A 6,705-nucleotide genomic window follows, 5' to 3' on the forward strand; every position below is an offset into this window, starting at 1 on the left:
CCTCTGTTTGTCAGAGGGTGGAGATGGATGGCAGGAGAGAGATCACTTGATCATTGCCTGTTAGGTTCATTCCCTCTGGGGCACCTGGCATTGCCCACTGTCGGCAGACAGGATACTGGGCTAGATGGACCTTTGGTCTGACCCGGTACGGCCGTTCTTATGTTCATGTTAGATGGGTTCCCAGCTCAGGGATGCTGGCACAAACGGGAATCGAAATGAGGCTAACAGGCTCCCAGACAAACTCCTTTCAAAGCAGAGCAGAATGTGTCTGCTCGTCCCAGGGCCTGGGTCATCAGCGGAACCCACCGGGCGGCATGGTGTGACTGCAGAGAGGCTGCTGTTTATGGCACTGCAGAGAAATGCATTGACTGCACTTGCCAGCAGCAAATGGAGAGTTTAGTCTATTAAACGGTAAATTATCCTTCTAACATGTCTTCATTGAAGAGGATTAATGCATGGCTGCAGGGGTCCCTTCGCCTGGACGTAGTGACCTCAATCTTCCATCAGTGGGGCTTTCCCCAGATAGACCTGTTCGCCACGCGATGCAAGAGGAAGTGTCAGTGATTCTGTTCCTTCCTGACTCACAGCCCGGGCTCCATCGCGGACCCGTTCCTCCTCCCACGGGGAGGCCATCTCCTAGATGCGTTCCTGCCTGTCCCTCTCATTCACAAGGCGCTCCAAGATTCTCAGGGACCGAGCTTTGGTGATACTGATAGTGCCAGCCTGGCCCTGCCAGCACTGGTTCACATCACTCCTGGAAATGTCCATGGAAACCCCGTCACCCTGCTGCTCTTCCAGGACCTAATCACGCAGGACCGAACCTCGAATCGCTCCACCTCATGGCATGGAAGCTCCATGGCTGAATGCACGGGAGCTCTCCTGCTCTGATCAAGTCAGACACATCCTCCTTGGCAGCAGGAAACCCTCCACAAGAGCCACCTACCTTGCCAAATGGAAGAGATTTTCAATCTGGTCGGAGCAGCTCCTCCCGTCTCCGACGCTTGCCTCGGTGCCCCTTAGACTGGACTATCTCCTGCACCTCAAGCAGCAGGGACCGTCCATGTCATCAGTAAGCGTTCACGTGGCCGCCATCTTGGGCGCAGAGGGACGCTCGGTCTTTGCTAACCCAATGGTCATCCGCTTCCTTAAAGGTCTCTACAGGCTATATCCGCAGGTCCGGCAGCCGGTCCCGGCTTGGGACTCCAAGCTGGTCCTTTCCAGACTCATGGGACCGCCCTTTGACCGTTTGGCGATGTGCTCCCTGCTCTCTCTCATACAAGGTTCCTGGTGGCGATAACCTCGGCCAGGAGGTGTCTGAGTTCAGGGCTCTAACATTACAGCCCCCTTACACGGTGTTCCATAAGGACAAGGTTCGGCTCAGGCCACACCCGGCTTTCCTCCCAAAGGTTGTCTCCCAGTTTCACGTCAACGAGGACATCTTTCTCCCGATATTCGACCCGAAGCCGCACTCCAGCACCAGGGAGCAGAGGTTCCGCTCATTGGATGTCTGCAGCGTGCTAGCCTTCTACAGCGAGAGGCTGAAGCCATTCTGAAACTCGGTGCGGTTATTCGTGGCAGTGGTGGACAGGATGGATCACGTCCTGCATCCGTGAGTGCTACAACCTGGTGACAGTGCCCGCTGCTCCGATCGCCATGCACTCCACCAGGGCGCAGGCCTCAGCAGCGTTCCTGGCATCTGCAGGGCGGCGACGTGGTCCTCCATCCACACTTTCACCACGCGCTGTGCCGTCACCCAGCAGGCCAGAGACGATGCAGCCTTCGGACGAGCTGTGCTCCAATCAGTGGACGACTCCGACCCCACCTCCTGAACTTGGGCTTGGGAGTCATCTGGTTGGAATCGACATGAACAAGCACTCGAAGAAAAAAATGGTTACTCACCGTCTCGTAACATGAGTTCGAGTTGTGGTGTTCACGTTCATTCCAATATCCACCATCCCACCCCTCTGTTGGAGCAGCCGGTTAGAAGGAACTGAGGGGGTGGCGGGTTGGCAGAGCTCTATATTGGGCACCATGAAGGCGCAACTCCAGGGGAGCCCAAGCCGACCCTACAGTTGCTGCTAAGAGAAAAATCTTCCAGCTCATGTGCACATGCTCTCGCGCGCACACATACACACCTGATTGGAATGGACGTGAACAGCACGTATCGAAGAACAACAGTTACGAGAAGGCGAGAACCGTTTTTTCCACTATCCCCTCGGCCAGACCCCACCCCCCCCTTAGAGGTCCCTCTTTATACCCCAATACAAACACGTTACGTATTATCCCCTGCCGTGGCGAGGTGCCACCCATCGCCTTGTGCCTGTTGGTTCAATCAAAACACCTCTACCCATCGTACTGTCACCTTGACATTTTGAAGCTGGGTCAGCAGGTCCCTCTTGTCTCTGGGGAGCGCCCTTGTATCATTCCTGGTCTCGGGGCGGGCTGGTCCTGCCTTTCTGGAACGTGTTTGCGTGAATGTTCTGTACCTAGCAATTCGTAGCCACCTGTGTTTCTGCCCCGTTCCTTACAAGCAGGCAGAGCCTGACTTCTGCTCACTTTAAAATTGAGATAATAGAATATCAGGGTTGGAAGAGACCTCAGGAGGTTTCTAATCTAACCCCCTGTTTAAAGTAGGGTTACCATACGTCCTCTTTTTCCCAGACATGTCCGGCTTTTCGGCACTCAAACCCCCGTCCGGGGGGAATTGCCAAAAAGCCGAACATGTCCGGGAAAATGGCAGCTCTGCTCCTCCCCGACTCTTCGGCTCTGTTTAAGAGCCGGGCTGCCCGAGCGCTACCGGCTTCGGGCAGCCCCGTGCCTCCAGACCCTGCGCCGCCGGAACCCGGGAGGGGAAGTGCCCGGCTGGGGGCGCAGGGTCCAGAGGCATAGGGGCTGCCCAAAGCCCGAGCGCTACAGGCTTCACGGTTTGCCGGGCAGCCCCCAGACCCTGCGCTTCCCCTCCCGGGCGCTTCCCCTCCCGGGCTCCAGCTGCACTGGGGAAGCGCCGGCTGGGGGCACAGGGTCTGGGGGCTACCCAGCAAACCCTGAAGCCAGTAGCACTGGGGCAGCCCTTTCCCCCTGGCTGGGAGTGGAAGGGAGGAGGGGGCGGAGTTAGGGTGGGGAAGGGGCGGGGCTAGGGGTGGAGAAATGGGCGGGGCCAGGGCCCGTGGAGGGTCCTCTTTTTTTATTTTTGAGATATGGTAACCCTAGTTTAAAGCAGGACCAATCCCCAGACAGATTTTTACCCCAGTTCCCTAAATGGGCCCCCACAAAGATTGAACTCACAACTCTGGGTTAAGCAGGCCAATGCTCAAACCACTGAGCTACACCTTTGCTTTACATCAGCAAAGCATGACCACTACTTTAGTTCAGGCCTCACACCAGGCCTCTGAGACGAGGGCTTATGTCTCAGGCTCGCTTTCTACTACAGTTCCCAGCTCCCAGACCAGGCCCTTCCTGTGTTCGCTCTTCTCAAAATAACCAGCTGTAGCAACACACTCCTACTTGTGTAGTGTCTGTCCACATAGGATAACAGCCTTCTACCCCTCCTAGCTATGGAGTCTCTCCTTCAGCCCCCTCAGCACACCTGCCCTCCAGAGGGCGAGGTAGCAGCTGCCAATGGATGCCAGCCCTACGTAAGTCGGTTCTTACAGGGGTGCCATCACCGGAGCCTCTGGGCGCCTGCGCAAACCGTGCATTTACCCTCCCAGCGTCGGTGAGCCCAGGTTCCAGCGGGGAGCTGAGGCCCAGAGATTAAGTGACTCACCCAAGGACACCCAGGAGTCTGTCACAGAGCTGGGAACACGAGGCCCAGCCCAGCGCCTGACCCCTTCTTCCCCAGCCGCTCCTGCCCTGCTGAGCGGCTCCCTGGGCGGTTGCTGCAGCCCCGGTGCTTTCCTGAGCTCCTGGCATGGCAGCGTCTGGACCCATGTGCCAGGTCTCGCTCTGTTGCTGCAGGGACAGACTGGCCGGGGGCCCATTCACCCACACATCGGGAGGGCGCTCCCTGGCTGAGTGACTCTGGCAATGGCTCTGCCCCCACCCTGGTCCTGCTGCCAGGTTCACCTGGACAGGGAACCCCGAATGGCTGGGGGAGCTGGCTTCCCTCTCTCACCTGCTGGGCCAGGACCCCTCTGTCTGAGCAAGGGCTGGCCCAGGCAGGATGGCCCTAGGCCAGGGGCTCTGGGGCGTGGAGGATACATTCAGCAGCGAGAGACGGTAGAGCCCATGGGGCTCCCACAGCACCCGGCCCTCCTTGAGGTCCCCTTCTGTGCCAGCTGGGACACTTCCTTGAGCGACCGCTCGGCTTTCCTCCTCCCTGGGGCCAGCTCAGCCTGGGGCCCTGCCAGCGCCGGAGCAGCTCCCAGAGGCTGGGAACAAGCGCTGCTTCCCTAAGGTCATGGCTTCTGAGTAGCAACAAGAAACCCCCCTTTCATGCGTCTGGGCCTCGGCTCCCTTCCAGCGCTGGGGCCAGAGGAAGGAGATGTCACAGACAGACGGATGAGGAGCCTGTAACCGAGGCCTGGGGGGAGGATGCTGTGGTGGGCCAAGCGTGTGTCCCGGCTGCCCTCCCCGGAGCTGGCGCAGATGTGTGTCTGGAGGAGCGCTGGCTTGGGGAGCTACGTGGGGAGCACCCGCCGCTCAGCCTCTGCGGAGTATCCGCTTTGCCACCCCCCAGCCCAAGGAGCAGGGGCAAAGGAACAGCAGGGGGGGCGGGAGGGAAGAGATGCAGGAAGAAAGAGGAGCCCCTTTCAGGGCTCCATCCTGCGCCCCTGGAGTTAATGGCACGACTCCAATGGGACCAGGATCAGGCCCATCTTGGGGCAGGGACTGTGTGTTGGTAAAAGGCCGAGCTCTCATGGGGTCTGGAGGGAAGGAGATTTGGGGGGGGAGGTTGGCATGGTGCCTCTGACACACACTAGGTGCTGCCCAGACTGCTGGGAAGAGCCGGTCCTGGGGGTTAGCATTATGCAGCAGCCAGGAAATAACCACTGACTGCAGAGTCCCGCGAGGCAGCGCCCTGACCTAGGTAAGAAACCAGAGGGGAAGGAAGCCCCCCCGCAGGGGAGCGAGGAAAGGGATGGTACAGGGGGAGGGTTAATGTACCGCCCCTCCTAGGGTGACCAGACACCAAATGTGAAAAATCAGGACAGAGGGTGGGGGGGGTAATAGGAGCCTATATAGGAAAAAGACCCAAACATTGGGACTGTCCCTATAAAATCAGGACATCTGGTCACCCTAGCCCCTCTGTCACTGTAACTCTCCCTCTACACTGTCAGAGCCCTGCTCCGAATCCACATCTGGCCCCAGGCGCTTGCATGGAGACTAATGGGGCCCCAGCCTTGTCTCTTCAGCGGCATCTGTTTTCTGGGGCGATACGCTTAGAATGGAGCGGATCATTCACGGCAGCTGCTCTCGTTCTGTCAGCAAACACTCCTGATTTTATCCTGAACCTCACAATGTTGGGTGTTTTTCTTACAGCCCCAGCTTCGGGAGTCCTGGGGTTCTGAGAGACTCTCAGCTTTCACTGAAATAATGGACGTTTCCAGCCCTTCTGCTGGAGGAGAAAAGCTTGGAAGTGACATCCCCGAGGCTGTAAGAGCAGCAGGTGAACAGAAAGAACCCCATTGCTTACTGTGTAAGATCGCATGAGTTTGAAGCCAGTCTTTTGGGAGGGTCGGCAGCAGTCAAAAAAGCGAACAGAATGTTGGGAACCATTAAGAAAGGGAGAGATGAGAAGACAGAGAATATCAGATTGCCTCTATATAAATCCATGGTACACCCACACCTCAAATGCTGCGTGCAGATGTGGTTGTCCCATCTCAGAAAGGATAGATTGGAATTGGAAAAGGTTCAGAAATGGGCAACAAAAATGATGAGAGGTCTGGCGCGGCTTCTGTATGAGGAGAAATTAACAAGGCTGGGCCTATTCAGCTTGGAAAAGAGACGACTAAGGGGGGATATGATCGAGGTCTATAAAATCATGACTGGTGTGGAGAAAGTGAACAGGGAAGTGTTATTTACTCCTTCTCATAACACAAGAACTAGGGGTCACCAAATGAAATTAATAGGCAGCAGGGTTAAAACAAACAAAAGGAAGTATTTCTTCACACAACACCCAGTCAAGCTGGGGAACTCCTTGCCAGAGGATGTTGTGAAGGCCGAGACTATAACAGGTTTCAAAAAAGAACTAGATTAGTTCATGGAGGCTTGGTCCATCAATGGCTATTAACCAGGATGGACAGGGATGGCGTCCCTAGTCTCTGTTTGCCAGAGGCTGGGAATGGGCGACAGGGGATGGATCACTTGATGATTCCCTGTTCTGTTCATTCCCTCTGGGGCACCTGGCATTGGCCGCTGTCAGAAGACAGGACACTGGGCTGGATGGACCTTTGGCCTGACCCAGTCTGGCCGTTCTTATGACTCAGGATTACTGGCACTGGCCACACTGGCATTGGGTGGTTTTTGCCTCCTTTCTTGTGAACTGAGAGTTTTTCGTTTGTTGAAATCATTCCCCAGGTAACCGCATCAGGAAATACTGTGTGTGTGGATGGTGCCGCTGCATAGATTCGAAACTCAGTCCCCGGGCACCAGGCATGTGACACTGTTTCTGTTCCCTGATTGGAGGAGACAGGCTTTTGGTTCAGTTTATTGAGGCCAGCTGCAGAGCTGAGATTCAGCCCTGAGTCTCCCCAAAGTTGGGGT

This window comes from Chrysemys picta, chromosome 7 (assembly GCF_011386835.1).
Source record: "Chrysemys picta bellii isolate R12L10 chromosome 7, ASM1138683v2, whole genome shotgun sequence".
In the NCBI taxonomy this organism is placed as follows: domain Eukaryota; kingdom Metazoa; phylum Chordata; order Testudines; family Emydidae; genus Chrysemys; species Chrysemys picta.